We start from the raw sequence: 14,702 nt of genomic DNA on the forward strand, positions 1-14,702 counted from the left end.
TTGAAGGTGGCAGTGCTGTTTGGGCTGAGAAAGCCTGTGAGCTTATCTTCTCTATCTCCTTTAACTTTAGCTTATATTGGAGTTATGATATGTAGCATGTGAAATAGAGTATGGTGAATGTGCTAGGAAAGGTAGTATCGGCACTGTCTCTACCTGGAGTTCGCATAAATGGTGTCTGGGTTTGTTGACGGTGGCAATGCTGTTTGGGCTGAGAAAGCCATGTGTAAGGTAAAGGAGGTTGTTGGGCTGGTGCGGGGAGCAGTGAGACCTGGCATTAGGGAAGTGTCTCTGGGACGCCAGAGATCACTGTCTAGCCTCCTGGAGGTGTCGTGGGACCAACTACACAAAACACTGGTGAAAGGAGGTTCCCACCCGATGACCCCAAAGACATGTTAGTTATCACTGCTCACTGGTCTGTATAGTTAAGCCTTGCCATAATAGCTTATCATAGGGCTTAGGAGGTTATTCACTGAGTGCTGATCCTTTCTCTAGAGCACAAACTGTGTTTATTTGAACGTTAGCTAGTAGCATTCACCTGACAGCAGTGCATCCATGTAAAGAGTTTAAAACAGTTTTATTCAAGCACATTTACTCACCTGAACACAACAAAACAAAAAGATGGTAGTCATTCAAGTGTTGAACCGAACCACACACAAAATAGTAAAAGTCGAATCGTCGTTAGTAATGATGATTGTTTCCACAGTGGGCAGATCAGTGAAGTTGTGGGAAAAGTAACTTTTCTTCATTTGGTATGCCTCACATCCAACATGAGTTTCAATTTCCTGATGATACCTGCTGCCTGCATGATCATCCAGCCCCTTTTATGTAGCCATGTTCCCCTATCTCCAATGCATGCAGTATATGGATTTACTCTAGCCTCCATCTGAATTCTGTGCGTCATAATAGTCACGTGATTTCGAAAAAGCTATTTGAGCAGCACATCAAAGAACATGCTTCTAATCATTTTGTTATCATGCCCTGTTCTGAGGAAGAGTATGGAAATATAGGAGGTTCTTTTCTCTGAACTGAAACATCAAATGACTGTCTTCTTGGAAATCTATAACATCTGCCTCTTCTCTCTCTGCATACTGGACACACACACACACACACACACACACACACACACACTAAGAGGACAATAGAACATGTAGATGATGGACTGGCTTCCTTCATCTCTCTGCAGTAAATGCAAACACACTCTCTCTCACACACACCTCATTGGCATGCCTATATGCCTGCACATGTCCTGTCAGATCCAAGAAGGCATTTAAAACACTAACAAGGCCCCTGTTCATTTTGGCCTCATGCCAACCTGTGACGTACACACATATAAGCACACACATGCATGCATGCACACACACAGAGAACCCATACAGCCTCACAGACAAGCACTTGCAGGTTATGCAGATAAAATGCATACATGAATGAACACACACACATGCACAGCTCTACAGTTACACAGCCATATTTTGATAGAGAATTCCCTAACACCCCAGGTGACTGACCCCCTGGTGTTGAAAAAACACACACTCGCCTCACACACTTGCACACACACACGTTTCCGTCGGCCAGATGAAATTGCCCTTCAAAGTAACCGCACAATCAACAGCAGCACAGTTCTGACCGAGGACTCTCCGCAGGTTCCAGATTGTTTCGGTGTGATCTTACAGCAGTGTGTGTTACAGGGTGTGTATCTCTGTGTGTGAGTCCGCGGACGGGAGAGAAAAGGTCCTTTCGCAGGTGACGTCTGTGGTATTTGTGTGCCATAGCACGCAGCGGTTAGTCGTGTCACATTCCATCCTCATCCAGCCAACACCATAGCCTGCCCTTTGATACTCTGAGACGCACAAACACACACTCTCACACACACACACACATGTGGTGCACCTAGGTGTCTAGAAGATCTTGGACACATAATATTTATTCATTTTCTTTTCATTTTTCACGACTTTCAGCAGACATTAAAAAGCTAAATTTGTATGTTTTTTTTAGGCTGCTTATCCCTTTGTATAACCTGGCTTTCATTATCTTTCAACTGCCCTGTATTGAAATAAAAAAAAAAAAAGTAAACTAGTAATTTATTTGGCAGTCAATGCCATGTTGCACAAAACTGAACCTTGTAAAGAAAGACAAGCAGCAGATTTGTTCAAGTTCAAGAGGCTGTGCTCTCCCAGCCCACACACAAGGACACACGTGTACAACACAGAAGGCAGAAGGCAGCAGTGCGACTGTGTAATTTATGCACGCCGTTATGTTCCACTAATCTACAGGTGGCGGCAGTCAGTAGTTTACAGTAACTGCTTTATGCCAGAACAATGTGAGGGAGAAGAATGCTGCATTCAGGTGCTTCTCTGATGGTCCCACTTCTCAAGCTGGGAAGTCATTCTTCTGACTTTGTTGTGCTCATGAGCTTTAAGTTGTAACTGGCAAACAACATGGATGCTACAAACGTGGACAGGCCCAGGGGCCCAGAGTGTCAGGGGCCCCCTGGTCTTTACTTGCAAATTGTCAAATGGACATGTACTAACAAGGAATAGACTCAGAATGACCACAAAGAGACACAAAACAACAAAAAAAGACAGAAAAATAACTCAAGAAACACAAAAAAAATACAAAGAGACACAAACTGATTGAAAGAGACACAGAGCAACAAAGAGGGAGACACAAAATGACTTCAAAGAGACACAAAATGGCCTCAAAGAGACACACAATGACATCAAGGAGACAAAAAACAACAACAAGGAGACACAAAATGACTTCGAAGAGGCACAAAATGACTTCAAAGAGACACAAAACAGCAAACAAGGAGACACAAAATGACTTCAAAGAGACACAAAACAGCAAACAAGGAGACACAAAATGACATCAAGGAGACACAAAATGACATCAAAGAGACACAAAACAACTACAAGGAGATACAAAATGACATCAAGGAGACACAAAGTGACCTCAAAGAGACACAAAACAACTACAAGAAGACACAAAATGACATCAAAGAGACACAAAATGACCTCAAAGAGACACAAAATGACTACAAGGAAACACAAAATGACATCAAGGAGACACAAAATGACCTCAAAGAGACACAAAATGACATCAAGGAGACACAAAATGACCTCAGAGACACAAAATGACATCAAGGAGACACAAAATGACATCAAAGAGACACAAAACGACTACAAGGAGACACAAAATGACCTCAAAGAGACACAAAATGACATCAAGGAGATACAAAATGACATCAGAGAGACACAAAATGACATCAAGGAGACACAAAATGACCTCAAAGAGACACAAAATGACATCAAGGAGACACAAAATGACATCAAAGAGACACAAAATGACATCAGAGAGACACAAAATGACATCAAGGAGACAAAATGACATCAGAGAGACACAAAATGACATCAAGGAGACACAAAATGACCTCAAAGAGACACAAAATGACATCAGAGAGACACAAAATGACCTCAAAGAGACACAAAATGACATCAAAGAGACCCAAAATGACATCAAGGAGACACAAAATGACCTCAAAGAGACACAAAATGACATCAAAGAGACACAAAACAACAAAGAGACACAAAATGACCTCAAAGACACCAAATGACCTCAAAGAGACACAGAACAACTACAAGGAGACGCAAAGTGATTACAAGGAGACACAAAATGACCACAAAGAGACACAAAACTACAAAAAGATGCAGAACAACTACACAGAGACACAAAACCACGGCAAAGTCTGTGTCTTGCTCTAATATAGGAGAGGTGATGGGCCCTTTGCATATCTGTGCCCAGGGGCCCGTTGTCTCTTAATCTGCCCTTGGATGCAAATTAGATCTAATGTATTTTGTTGCTTAGAGCGTTTTAACAACACTAAATCTTTATATTATAAGGTGATTTTGTCTCAGACTTGTTGCTGCACTTGTACATTTAATGAAACTCCCAAAATATTATCTGACTAATGCTAATGAATAACTTTTCTTATTAATCGAGGTCACTATACGTGGACAGCAACTAATGGTTACAATCCAATACTGTGTTACTTGTGAATTTTACCAGTCGGGAACAAATTTTTCACATTTTTCCGACACCACATGAAAGCAAGGAACGACTGCTCGCTGATAAAACCATGGCGTCATATGATGCAGGTATTTAAGTATGTAGAGAAGTGGTTCCATGCTGTGGTTTCCCCTCAAAGTTTCTCACAACTCTTCCATTTTTGAGCCTGTTTTTTCACTGTCAGATTAAAGCTCTGCAGAAGTACATTAAGAACATCAAACCTCCTTGAATTTATTCTGTCTGCATTTTAGCGGGCTGCAGAACAATGAGCTGTTCTCTTTCCAGGAGTTTCAGTGTAATGGAGAGCAGACACAGACCAGCTCTCAACCTGCCACAAGAACACTAATGTGTTTATAATGAGGAACAAGTGCATTATGACTAATGTCACAATGAATGAATTTCAAAGTGAATCATTACTAATGTCGGCACTCTTAATGCACTCCTTTCTCTTTTTCGCTCTCATGTACGACATTCTGCAAAAGGGGTGTTTGTAATGAAGTGGGTGAAACATCTCATCTGGTTGTGACCACCATTTTATCCGATTTTACATTTTAAATTTTCAGTCTGTACCAAAATAAAGGCAGTAAAGGTGGAATAGCTGAATAGTGTGAGAATGGTTTTTGTGAAAAGCTATTTGTAACAACTAATGTAATTTTTTTATGTAGCCACTAAAGGCTGGATTCTCTGCAGTTCAGAGATGTCATGAGGAACTTAGGGATACGCAGAAAATGAGAAAAATGTTTTTCTCAACTGCAGCCTATCATTTGTTTCAACTGCAAAAAAAAATGTTGACCACGGATATCCTGCATCAAGCCAGACAGGAGGTTGTGTTGTTATGACAAGCAATCTGCAGACCTGTGGCCTTGGCTGAGTCTGCCCGTGGCCTTGTCCACTTGTCTGCCACTGTGTGGGTAAATGATTGAACATACTATATGCGTGTGTATGTGTGTGTGTGTGTGTGTTCGACTCCAGCGGTAGTTAATGGTAGCAGGTAGTGTTTAGCCACAGGAAACCATAAACCTCAATATATTGAAGCGTAGACTTTGGGACGCTCCTGTATTGTTTTTTTTTTCCCAAATAGTGGCAAGCAGTGCTTCAACAACACACACACACACACACACAAAAATAAAATCTAATGAAGGGTTAGCATGATTGAAACACACACATGGACACTTCCTGCAGGATGTTATTGCCAGAATATAATACGTAGAGTAGAAGCAAGCGTCCAAACAAGGCAGGAGGTACAGATTAGGTGGATTTTTTCTGGATTGAATATTTGCATATTTCTCCACTTTTTTTTCTTGCCCCAGACTTTTGCCATTTGAGGGTTTGGTATGTGCGGTGAAGTGTGACAGGTGTTGTTAAATCCAGGTGCGGTGCAGAAAAGCTGTCTCGTGTCCACCTCCAAACGGTGATCTGGGCTGCACTTCAATCAAACTGCAGCGAGGTCCCCCGGGGTTCACACCAGATGTGAAACCCACCGCACACACGTTTGAAGTTAAATAGTACGAGTTAGTGAAGGTGTTGCATTAACCTTGTCCATCACTGTGTACGCTAGTCAGTAAGAAAGTGATCATGAGAGAAAGGTAACGTAAATGGAGTGCATTTATAACGTGTCTTTCTACCTTACTGGACAAAGCGCTTTACAATTTGCTTCTCATTCACACATCCACACACTGATTGTGGCAGAGCTGCCATGCAAGGTGCTGTTCTACCCATTGGAAGCAGCTCAGGGTTGATTGTCTTGCTCAAGGACACTTCGACAGGAGGAGCCAGGGATCGAAACGCTAACCTTTTGTACAAATAAGTCAACAAGAGAGACTTATTGTTTAATCTTTTATTTACTAAATTGTATTATATGATGGAGATGATAACAAATACAGTTGCACAATGTGCAAGGTCAAAGCTGTAGTAAAATGAACTTGCTGAAACTGTCACTATATCCACAGTAGTACAGATAAAGACAGATAATCTGCGAAAATCATCATGTGCTTCTGCCTCCACCTAGTGCTTCTAATGGCATTTTGAAACAACCAATCACTGCTCATGAACTGCGGTCAAATTCTCAAAGTAGGCAGCGCTGATCAAATATAAATCAAGATTCTGTTACTGTATTGTGTTTTTCTTACCTCAAATGTTCATAAAAACATTTTTAAGTTTACAGTTTAGCTGTGAAATGAGAAAGTTTGTGACCCGGCCGCCATGTTGAAAACAGTCGAGCCAAATCAAAGCACCGCCCACCTGCTGGAGCAAAAGTAAAACGTTACCTATTGTAGCTTCAAGAAAGAAAAGGCCCGATGTGAGCAATTTTTTGAGTGTTTCTAAGGCCAGTGTTGGTACAAGTCTCGATATACTGTATTATTTAGAGTTAAACTTTTGCCTCAAACAACGCAGTTACTACAGTGTGGGCTGTGTCGCTGCAAGCTTTTATTTACTTTAATTTCACAGATAAGAAACAATAACTTGTGAAGACAATAAAACCTCCACAAAATAGCATTGAAAGTCCGAGGTGATATTTATATGAGCAGAGGAAATCTCCGCTAGTCGCTAGGTTAATTTATACAATTTAAAATGCCTTAAGCTTGTGCTAATAACGTTAGCATGTTTGTTTGAAAAACGTGTTTAGAATAAGACAGTAGTTCTGTTGGTGAACCTTGTGAGTTGTTATGGAGCCGGATTTTGCAACGCTACCTTTGTTAAATGTTGCTGTTGTCCCTGGCTTCATATGAGTAGAGGAAAAGTCTGCTAGCTGCTAGGCTAATTTATACAATGTAAAATGCCATAGGCTTGTGCTAAAAACGTTAGCATGTTGTATCTGTGGAGAAAATGTGTCCAGATAAAGACAAGTGTTTGTGAATGCTGCGAGTTATAGTGAAGCTGATTTGTGTACTCGAGTTTGAAATTGTCACTATTAAGTTTAATGTGTGTTTAATGTGTGTTTTGAATCAATTAAACCTTACAACACTTCACAGACACCTTGCCGCCGACTAGTGTTTTGGAGGTGTAACTGCAGAGTGACACAGACACACACGGCGCAACTGCGTAGGCCACATGTGTCGGCTCTACATAGAGCTGACATGTATAAATCCGCCTTATGATACTAAACAATGCTAAACAAATTCTCAGTACCTTCTTTTTTTGTTTACAGTAGTCAGTGTGTTCAAACATCAGATGTTGTCTAAGAACAAGCAGACATACAACAACTTTGCCTCAACAAATAGTCTACAATTGACAAAAAATATTGATTTAAATCTAGAAGCTGCCAGCTGTCAGTACTGCAGTTTTCAATATCCCTGCTATGGACATATTTTGGCCGGTTGGAAAAGTGTTTCATACCCAACCAAAGTGTTTAATATTTAATATTCTCACCTCTTTGTTTGAGGTATAGCCACTTGTCTTCCATCCAGCTGATTTCACTCATTCGATCTCACCCTTTCTTTCTTGGTCTCTAACACAGAGCAGTGATGGAGACAGCTATAGCGTAATCTCCTGTCTAATCTGTTAATCCCATTAATTATCACACAGCCATTATTCTACCCAGTCACAATCTGCCCCAGAGACCTCCACCACACATACAGACAGGAGCCGATGCATGCTGTCTGCATGTTTGCACACAAACCACACAAACATATGGAAGCAAATTAAATGCAAATTGCTTCTTGTAGAAATGCTGAGACATCATCAAATGAAAAAATAATGAACCTCTTTTTTTCTATGCATCTCTGTGCACTAAACCTCTAATATCATGTTTTACTAACCTCAAAAATAAGATATAGGAGAACCCTTGTAATACACTGGCAGACATGTTTGTACTCATCTATGTTCTTAAAATTTGATCTTTGGGATCTGTTTCAGTGAGTGTTATCTCCCTGTTTGCCACTCATGGAGCTGCTGTAAAAAAAAAAAAAGATAGACAATAATTTGGTTGCATCATCTCAAGACAGCTACGTGGGCAATGCAGCTTTAAGATTTCATTTGAAACTGTCTGCAGATTGTGATGCCTGCAGACAGTTCAAGAAGTAGAGTCCTTGCCCGGGGCGATCGTTCGAGAGACGGGGATATCTAGAGGGGACATTCTTTATTTAGATGCCAGCTCTTTGAGTGATGCAGTGATCCCGAAAGCGAGGCAGAAATGTCAACACATTCTCGCTCTGACCTCGTCACATATCGACATTTGGTCATGGACTTTCCATGTTGACATATGACATGCAAGGTGCCCTGGGTGCGTTGGTTGTTGACATTCTGGGACACCATGTCAACTTCAGCTTGTTACATGCATTGTCTGTTTTCAAAATGCACTTAAATTTTCACAGGAAATGTACAGTTTGCATACAGTCTCAAAATAAACCTACTACATCGGTATAACACACGCACGTGGTTGGGTTTAGGAAAAAAGAACAGGGTTTGGCTTTCGAGTCTTACTGGAAGTAAACATCGGCCTCCTGGGTGAAAGTCAGTGGTCGTTGCACATACCCACCACCCCTTCCTCCCGCCCTACTCAGACTTCTCGCTCCTTTAACGTAAGTTGTTGTCCGGCCATATTTCCCCCTGGTGCCGTTACACAGTAACGGCGACTGGCCATGTATCATGCCAGTGTGAAAGGATGAATTTCTTTGTTGGTGTCTGTTGCCGTTTGGGCAGAGACTTTGATGACTTCAGACTTAGGACTTAAGCTCAGGTGGAAATGTCTAAAAAATACAGTTGAAGTTAGCTGCTGCTGATATTTAGCTTTCAAGATTATTGCAAGTGTTTCACGTATGAGCCACTATCCAAGTAAAGGTTCACAACTGCCGCTATTTCATCCCTGACAGGGCAATACATTGTGTAAAAAGGGTGGGGTCATATTCCCCCAATCCAAAATGGATCCCTTACAGACTCGTTGACTCAAGCCCTAAGCCTTTACAGACCAAGGACCAATTCCATTTATTCCCCTTAGCCCTTGTCTTGACACTTCCCCTTGGTTTTGTGCATTCACGTGAGGGGAAGTGGTGTCCCAATTCTCCATCATGTTAAGAGCTAACCTGACAGAGAATTGGAACACCACTTCCCGTCACGTGAACGCGCAAAACCAAGAGGAACTGGAATTGGTCCTAGGTCTGTAAGGACTTAGGGCTTGAGTCAACGAGTCTGTAAGGGATCCATTTGGGATTGGGGGATAGTCAATCTGTTGTCTCTCCGAAGTCCTCAAAATCCGTAGCTTGATCAGTGACTTGCGGCATCAAACATTGACAAAAAAAGACGTCCTTTAACATCGGCATAATACGGGGCAGGTTGCCGTTGTAGTTTAACGACGCTTGGCAGCAACAGGGGGAAATGCAACAGGACAAGAACGAAAGTTAAGGCGTTGAAAGTCCAAGTAGGCCAGGTGGAAGAGTCCAACAAACAGTGTTCAAGCACCGTAAGATCATAAAGCCAAACCCTGTTATTTTTTTCCTAAACTCAACCACGTGCATTAGTTGTTGAAGGAAAGAAAATGTCAATTTGCAGTGTTGTACCGACATAGTAAGTTGATTTTGAAACTGTATGTTAATTTCCTGTGAAAAGTGTATTATGAAAGAAGAAACAGGCAGAACTTGGCACAGTGTCCTAGAACATCAACAACCAACGCACCCAGGGTACCTTCACGTCGTATCTCAACGTGGAAAGTCAATGACCAGACGTCGATATGTGATGAGGTTGGAGTGAGAATGTGTTGAAATAGTAGATGGATTAAGGTTGCTTTTTTTCCTTTGATTTCTGGAACAATAGACAATTTGTCAAAAACATTTTTGAGCAGACAGAAAGGACTCCCAGATTGGTGCTCACACACTCACACACACACACACCCTGTTTAAAAGAGGCTTTTTGGAGCTGTTAACAGTTGAGAAGAGCACACGAGGATTATCCTCATCATCAGTAACTGTTTTTGAGAAGTAAGCCTGTTTTTTATTTGTGGTTCTTTTGAAACTAAATATGCTCTTTGAAAGTGTGAAAATGTCAGAACAGACGTGCAATTTTTGACCATTTACACACAGCTCCCCTGGAGTTTTACTTCAGCGTTTCCTTCTCGGGGTGATTTTTGTTTGCGTGGAGAGTTTAACTGGTGGGATAATATCAGTGGTAGCCCTCTGCTCATTACTGAAGCAGTCTTCTCTATTATCACAGGAGGAGGGAAGTAGAGTCGTAAACGCCTTGTAAACATCTCCTCACAACCCAATTGCCAGAGTGTTGGCATTGTACTTTCCTGCAAACTGCAAATACATTATATTTGCATTTGCAGATGCATTGAAACTTTCTGTTTCTTTGGGTGTCAGCAGTGCTTTGGTTAACGTGTTAGGTTTAGGCACAAAAACCACTTGGTTATGGTTCGGAAAGGAAAATATTTTGGCTTAGAATACCTGGTTTTGGTGGCACAGTGCCGATTGGTTTCTACTGAGACACTGCTCATTTCCAACCACTTTCTGTGGCACTTCCCTGGTAGGAAACAGGGCGATGTCTTGGTGAAAAACAACTGCTTTTCTTGGCAATATCCCAACTGGAAATGCAGCAATGTCTCAGCAAAGTAAAACAACCGCAGTTTGTGGCAGTGGAAACACAGCCACTAAAAAACACTCTCTAAAAACAAATGTTAAGGGGTTATAAAAGCCGCCGGAAATGCAGCTGTGACCCGCCAAAAAACAACCAGTTTTGTTGTTTGTTGGTCTCAAACAGTGGTCTGCAGCTTGGCAGGCATCTAGCCAAGGTGTCACACCATTCATCATCCCCTCCACCTCCAGATGACAGAGTCAGCTCTTAGAAAACCAGCTCTTGGTTTAGCGTTTTTAAAATGTACTTCTTTGAACAAAAAAAAAAGGGGGAAAAGGTGTTTGTATTTTGATAGGATATTATGCAATGGTTTTACTGGTTTGGCTCACCTGTGATTAAATCAGACTGTATGTGGCCTGCAAACTGAAATGAGTTTGACACCTCTGCACAAGCCTAAACAAACACAGGATTTAATAATTTAAGTTACTAATGAGACGTTTATTAGATTTATATATCATATATTTATATAAATTTAAATATAATACATAGATTTATATATTAATTCATTATTTCAATTCTAAATAAATTATACATAAATGCTAAATATTTAAAAAAAAAATCATCATAAGATTAGAAAATTTATACAATGAATTTATATTTAAATCTGTTTATCGCTTTATATATACGTTCATTCCATACATTTTTTGAATATGCAAAAAATACAACAACAGATTTCACTTGTTCTCTAATCTTATGATGTTCTTTTTTAAATATTTAGCATTNTTCATTATTTCAATTCTAAATAAATTATACATAAATGCTAAATATTTAAAAAAAAAAATCATCATAAGATTAGAAAATTTATACAAAGAATTTATATTTAAATCTGTTTATCGCTTTTTATATATGTTCATTCCATACATTTTTTGAATATGCAAAAAATACAACAACAGATTTCACTTGTTCTCTAATCTTATGATGTTCTTTTTTAAATATTTAGCATTTATAAAATTTATTTAAAATTTAATTTATTTATTTAAAAAATCATAAGATTAGAGAATAAGTATATATATATATATATATATATATATATATACACACACACACACATATATATATTAATTTAAAATATTTAGCATGTATATATATATATATACATATATGTGTATATAACCCTTTATTTAAAATATTTAGCATATATATATATAGATATAGATATAGATATATATAGATAGATAAAGGAATATATACGTGTCACACCCCCTGCTCAGTATGATTGGGTGTCACTTTTTTTAATTGTAAGTCTCTCTTTATATCTTTGCGAGGCTCGACATGCGAGAATGCACACAGGCACCACATCCCGAATATGACCTCTAGTGGGACATGAGCTCGCGAGCATGTAAATGTGCTCAATGCTTCAAAAAGCAGCTGATGCACAGACCATAATTCATTCACCCAGACCACTTAGCCTTATTAGTCTACAACAAAAGATTAATATTTCAAAACCATAAACAACAAAACAAACAGAGAAGCCACCACGGCACCATAACTCAGGGCCTGGGCCACTTAACGTTATTGTAAACCAAATATTTAATATTTCAAACCATAAACTAAAACAAACAGACAGGCTCTTTGTCCAGCCGGAGTGCCATCCATCCTATCCTCCTGCCTTTGCTCCTCCCTCTTCGTCTTGTCTCCCATGGATCATTTGTGTACAGTATGTGTTTGTGCATTGTTTGCGGGTGTGTTTTGGTTTTATCGAATTAATCAAACACCCTAAATGGAACAGCTGTCTGTCTGCAGGGAGGGAGGAGGAGATTAGGAAAACTGAGGGGATGTAAGGAGAAAGACAAAGGAAAATGAGAGAATCATGACCACGAGAGAATGAGACGGAGAAGAAAGAATAAATAAGGAAAAGAGAGGATGAGAACACATGATGTGAGAGGGATGGAGAGGGAGCAGCAAAGCAATTAACAAAAAAAGAGAGGCAATAAGTGAGTCAGAAATAACACATGGATATTGCATTTTGGGGCTGAAGATGGAAAAACAGGGAGACTGAGGAAAAACGTAAAAAAAAAGAAGAAGGGGCAGAGAAGCAGAAAAAAAGAGGCTATTAGTGATTGTCTAGGTGATCAGTTCTTTTTGCTGTTATTGCATCTGGGCCCTGATGCAGACCAGAGTCAGCTCAAACATAACACACCATCAGTCACACACTAATGACTAGCTAGCTCAGTGTTTCTGTGTGCGAGATTGAGTGCTGGATTTTTATCTATTTGCAGGGTCCAGCAGTCATCGCATGCATTTTTGTGTGCAGTTTCTTCTCGTGTTTGTTGTTTTGCTTACATCGCCCAATTTGGTGGAAATAAATGTTGTAAATCAGTTTCGTTTAAGGACATAACTGAAAGGAGATTCCACGTGGCCCTGGCGACAGATTTGTGGTGATGTGTGTTCACGTTCTGCAGCCATGCGCCATGCAGACAACAGTGTGATTTCCTGGCTAAGCAGTTTCTTTATTTATGGAGCTGTCGTGGTCATGCATCTCTGTGATTGGCACGGCTGTTTCAGGGCGATGCAACCACCAAAACCCTTCAGCCCTTATGCACTTTGCTCTGCTGCACATACGTGAACCAAAATAGCAGGTGGGCTTCGATCTGTGCGTGCAAGACCTGCTGCTTTGGGCATGCATGATTAAAAAAGTCATTATCAGTTCAAGCGCAGACTATGTTTAGAATATTTTCACTGCTTTATCTTAACATCAGAAAATGATTTCCAACAGGAAACAGAAGCTGATATATCGCTCCCTCCAAAGCCAGACTCTACTGAGCTAATCTGTGAGGTAATGCTGGGTTCACACTAAATGTGGAAGTGCCCCGATTTGTCACACATCAGCAGTCACCAGAAGTACATTTCTCCGCACCGGTCAGCAAGCGACTGTTTTAATCAGAGGTCTGTCTCTGTCTGCTTGTGTGTCTGTGTTGGTGTGACTGTCTCTCACTCTCTGTTTAGACACAACTGACAAATATGTGGAAGCATGGGATGCATATCATCATTTATCATCGTCAGGTCATTTATATCATATCTAATATAGCCTTTATGTCATTGAAAATAGATTGTCAGTGTGTATTCTTGCCAGGTTTGCTCCTGGCTCGCGGAAGAAATAGACAAGACGCCTGAACTGCAGATTGCGAGCCAGCCAGGGTGTCCAGTGTCAACAGCCAAGTTAACAAACATGGGCATCGGAAGCAAGCAGGCAGTGCTCCACGGAAAAGCAGCGTTTCCGTGTCCAGGGTGAACCGGCTGTAACGTTGCTAAATACAGGAACTGCTGGTTTACAGCTGCCTTGATCAGATAGATTGTTTGTGTGATCCACTTACTGGCTTCACTTATAGACGAACACGGGCAGAGTCCAGATTTTAAAGTTCAGAATTTGTATTGAAACTGAATACAGGCAAGGGGTTACAACACAGGCAAGTTAATGATGTCGTTGTCCACAGGGAACAGGTGTAACAGGTCATGATGGTTGATTTGACTAACAAATGGTTGCTCACCATAAATGTAGCCTTAATGGCACAAATGAATGACATTAACTTTAAAGGGATAGTGCACCCAAAAATGGAAATTCAGCCATTATCTACTCACCCATATGCCGAGGGAGGCTCAGGTGAAGTTTTAGAGTCCTCAAATCACTTACTGAGATCCCAGGGGAGAGGAGGTAGCAACACAACTCTGATTTAAACGTCCAAAAACACATAATTGAAACCACAAAATATCTCCATACTGCTCGTCCGTAGTGATCCAAGTGTCCTGAAGCCCCAACATAAAAAGTTGTTTGGAAAAACGTCATTTGAACTCTGTTTTTAGCCTCATTGTAGCCTGTAGCTCTGACTGCCTCTCTGTGGACCGCACTCACGTGTTCACGCTTGCACGAGACCATGAGGCATGGGCATCATGTGTGTCCACGTGCTTTTGCTGGTCTCGTGCATTCCTGGATCACTACGGACGAGCAGTATGGAGATATTTTGTGGTTTCAATTATGTGTTTTTGGACTTTTGATGGAGATATTTTGTGGTTTCACATTAGGTGGAGTTGNCACCTGAGCCTCCATCTGCATATGGGTGAGTAGATAATGGCTGAAT

At 40.6% G+C, this 14,702-nt stretch overlaps 1 protein-coding gene across 3 annotated transcripts in view; it reads left to right on the plus strand.

Moving 5' to 3' along the window:
- The window catches only part of cntfr (ciliary neurotrophic factor receptor), a 354,906-nt gene that overhangs the window by 242,333 nt on the left and 97,871 nt on the right, over nucleotides 1-14,702 (plus strand). The window lies entirely within an intron of this gene.

The sequence above is a fragment of the Epinephelus moara genome, chromosome 9 (genome assembly GCF_006386435.1).
Source record: "Epinephelus moara isolate mb chromosome 9, YSFRI_EMoa_1.0, whole genome shotgun sequence".
Classification (NCBI taxonomy): domain Eukaryota; kingdom Metazoa; phylum Chordata; class Actinopteri; order Perciformes; family Serranidae; genus Epinephelus; species Epinephelus moara.